Source organism: Alligator sinensis, unplaced genomic scaffold, assembly GCF_000455745.1.
Source record: "Alligator sinensis unplaced genomic scaffold, ASM45574v1 scaffold442_1, whole genome shotgun sequence".
Taxonomy (NCBI): Eukaryota; Metazoa; Chordata; order Crocodylia; family Alligatoridae; genus Alligator; species Alligator sinensis.
Genome location: NW_005841829.1, coordinates 1,843,689 through 1,847,641, shown reverse-complemented (window position 1 = coordinate 1,847,641; position 3,953 = coordinate 1,843,689). Strand labels below are relative to the sequence as shown.

The following is a 3,953-nucleotide window of genomic DNA, read 5'->3' as shown; positions in this document are numbered from 1 at the left end:
CGATATGGCTGGCCTTGCTGGCTGCGGTCTGGCATTGGCAGCTCATGTTCATCTTGGAGTCAATAATGACTCTGAGATCCCTTTCCGCCTCTGTGCTTCCAAGAAGGGAACTCTCCAGCCTGTATGTATGCTGTGGATTCCTTCTCCCAAGGTGCAGCAAACTGATTTGTCTATGTTGAACCCCATCCTATTCTTGTCTGCCCACTTTTGTAGTCTGTCTAAATCTAGTTGCAGCCTCTCTCTCCCTTTAAGTGTCCACCTCACCCCGCATTTTAGCATTATCAGCAAACTTGGACAGCGTGCTTTCCACCACCTCGTCCAAGTCGCTGATGAAGATGTTAAACAGTGTGGGCCCGAGGACTGAGCCCTGGGGTACCCCACTGCTCACATCTAGCCAGGTTGAGTACAACCCGTCCACCACTACTCTCTGGGTGCACCCCATCAGCCAATTTTTTATCCATCCAACTGTGCAGGCATCAATGCTGCAGTCACTTAATTTATTGATGAGGATGGGGTGAGAGACAGTATCAACGGCCTTCTTAAAGTCTAGAAAGACTATGTCCACAGTGACACCATCATCCAAGGATTTAGTTACTTGGTCATAAAAGGCAATCAGGTTGGTCTGGCAGGACCTGCCTTTGGTGAACCCATGCTGATTGCCCCTGAGCATGATCTCCCCTGCAGGTCCCCCACAGATATGCTCCTTGATGATCCTCTCCAAGAGCTTCCCAAGCACTGAGGTGAGGCTTACAGGCCTATAATTACTTGGGTCCTCCTTCCTCCCCTTCTTAAAAATAGGGACCACGTTAGCCAGTTTCCAATCCCCCAGCACCTGGCCAGATGACCACGAATGCTCATACAGCCGGGCCAAAGGCTCCACGATGACCCCTGCCAGCTCCCTCAACACCCTTGGGTGGAGGGCATCTGGACCTGCAGATTTAAAAATGTCTAGCCCTTCCAGAAGATCCCTAACTACATCTGCACTGACTGAAGGCTTGATAGAGCTATCCCCACGATTGTCCCTACCTCTGGTAGGTGGGATATCCCGGTCCCTGTTCACGAAAACAGAGGCAAAGAAACGGTTAAAAATACCAGCTTTCTTGTCTGGCGTGGCCACCAGATTACCGTTTGTGTCTTGCAGGGGCCCTACATTGCCTGGTGCCCTCTTCTTGCTCCCAATGTACTTGAAAAAGGACTTTTTGTTGTCCTTAATTCTGGACGCTAGCCTGAGTTCCATCTCTGCCTTGGTCTTTCTAATAGACCTCCTACGCTCCCGGGCCGAGGAGGAGTACTCCTCCTTGGTGATAGTTCCTCCCTTCCACTGGTTGTACACCTCCCTTTTAGTCCTCAGGCATTGCTGAATGCCCTTGATGAGCCAAGGGGGTTTCTGAGCACTCTTACCCCCCTTGCTTTTCTCAGGGACTGTTATCCTTTGGGCCTGGAGGATCGCCCCCTTAAGGTACGACCATCCCTCGTGGGCTCCCATCTCCTCTACCTTCTGGGGCCTTAGTGCCTCCCCCACTACTCTCCTAAGCTCATTAAAGTTGGCCCTTCTGAAGTCAAGGGCTTTAGCCTCGGTGTGAGCCCTAGACGCTCTGCGTTGGATAGTGAAATCCAGCAGGTGATGATCGCTATTTTGCTGCAAGGTACTATGCCATGTTAGCATGGTTAGGTGTGTAAATGCGATTGACCAGATAAACTCACAGCTTTCAAACAGGGATCTACAGTGTTAGAGAAGCACAGAGAAGTCAGGCTGGAAGGGATCTCCAGAGGTCATCTAGGGCAGCCAACCCCTGCCTGAGGCACGATCAGCCCAATCCAAATCTTTCTGTTCAAATCCATAATCTAAACTTGGTCAAAAAGAATCTGATCAGGAGAGGGCTTTCTGAGCTCCTTGCAGCAAAAGGAATGGCTCTAGCGTTTCTCTGTAGTCAGAAAACGTGAAAACCAACCAAAGCTGGTCTTCAACATGAGCCTTAAAAAAAATGAAAAAAGAGAAAAAGGTTGAGAACGACTGACTTGGCAGACCCCAGCCCGTGAAACAGAGGGGCAGTTTTCTGGCTGCACAACCACCACTCAACAGCAGCACTGGTGCGCAAGCTCACCCCAGAGAGGTCAGAGGTGAACACACAGCGCTAAGGACACCCTGCTCCACTGTGGCCTGCCTGAGTCCTGGCAACCAAAAGAACAGAAACTAAAATGGGGCATAAACAAAGAGGGAGCAGAGCTGCCTGCAACTGGAAGAGGCTGCTGCAGGGACTCCAGAGATCTAGTCTAGTCCAGCAGTTCTCAAGCTTTTTTGTACCAGGACCCATTGGTGGCCAGTCCCGACCCAGTGCCCCTCAGTCACAACCTACTGCCCCCCACCCCCAAGTCCCAGCTCCCCAGTGTGCGGGGCAACAGGGGTGGGTGTGCGAGGGAAAAACCAAATTTCTCTCCTTTAAAGGAGAATCCATTTCTAAAGTTTGTCAACCACCCTTTCATGTACCCTTGCCACCCACCTTTGTGCCACCCGTGACCCACGGGTTGAGAAACACCGCCCAGTGCCTAGCTCAGACTTGCCTGTCAGTGGTTTCCTCTCTGTATTCATACTACTTTACGCAGCTTAAGCACCAGGTGAAGTCACATTTAGGCATATACGTACAGGGTCTTTATAAAGTCCTTGTGCACTTTTAAACTTTAATAACTTTGTTTCTATCACACCTACAACCTATCTGTAAACAGCGTTTAAAAGCAAATTTATTAAAGTTTTAGGACAACTAGAGTACACAATGCTAGGTTTCATAAGTAATAACGAGTTTATTCTTAAATAAGATGGAGCTCAGTGCCACTACGCTCTGAACATACAACGGTTCCTAAATGACGTTTCACAGAGAAGCGGATAGGCAGAGGTAGACCAATTTCTTGGCCACCTTGCTCACTTGACCTGTCGCCGTTGGACTTCTTTTTATGGGGACATGTTAAAAGTGTAGTTTACTTGTCAAAACCACGTTCTGCATCAATGCAATTAGTGCAGTAACTCAGGAGCAACTGGGAAACGTTTTCGAGGAGTCAGAAGATCAGATTGAGCACTGTATCATGACAGATGGTGGTTACGTTGAAGTCTAGCATTATGTACTCTAGTTGTCCTAAAACTTTAATAAATTTGCTTTTAAATGCCGTTTACGGGCTGTTTTTATCATACCTACAACCTAAGTTACTGAAGTTTAGAAGTGCACAAGTACTTTATGAAGGCCCTGTATACATATACATGCGCACACACATTATATTATAGCTATGTTTTATATACTCCACAGTATACAGATACACACACACACACACACTATATATATATATTATATACTCTATATGCTAATATACTATACATTACAGATACATTATTACAGATAGATACAGACACATATAAGAGAAATCGGGCCCAGCCCGGAGCCTCCCGCGCAGCCAGAGGCGAAGCCCCCTCAGGCCAGGCACGATCCGCCGCGGCGCTGTGCCTGCAGGGTCTGCGGAGGCGGCGCGCCCCCCGGCCGCGGCAGGGGTAGGGCAGGGCAGGGCCGGGCCCACGGGGGAGGAGAAGCCTTAGCCGAGCCCGGGGCTGGGACCCGCCTCCCACGGCCGCTCTGCTCCCCTAGCCGCCACTTCCGCCTTGGGCGCAGGGCGAGGAACTACGCCGGCGCCAAGAGGGCCCCGCTCACAGCAAGAGAAAGCTTCCTTGCTGCGTGCAGCGCCCTCTGCGGTCGGAGGTGCGCGGCGCTCCCCAGCGGCCTGCCTGCGGGCTGCTCTGCGTCCAGCGCCGGTGGGGCTCCTGCGGGCTTCTCCGGCCTGCATTGCCAACTCTCGTGATTTGTTCTTAAAGTCTACGCTTCGGGAATGTGACACACGTAGCTCTTTGTTTCATATATAGCTATATAGATCTATATATCTATATTCTTAAATTGTATATATATATAAGTATA

The 3,953-nt window shown here is 50.0% G+C and overlaps 1 protein-coding gene across 2 annotated transcripts in view; it reads right to left on the bottom strand.

Moving 5' to 3' along the window:
• The window catches only part of TRAF6 (TNF receptor associated factor 6), a 30,883-nt gene extending 27,262 nt beyond the window's left edge, over positions 1-3,621 (bottom strand). The window contains exons 1-2 of one of the 2 annotated variants that reach the window (XM_025197369.1): positions 3,399-3,621; positions 1,705-1,845 (exon numbers count right to left, since the gene is read on the bottom strand). The gene's annotated coding sequence lies outside the window, so the exon portion shown is untranslated. The remainder of the gene's footprint in view (positions 1-1,704; positions 1,846-3,398) is intronic. The other variant, XM_006014642.3, reaches the window with a different exon arrangement.
• Between the last annotated feature and the right edge of the window lie 332 nt (positions 3,622-3,953).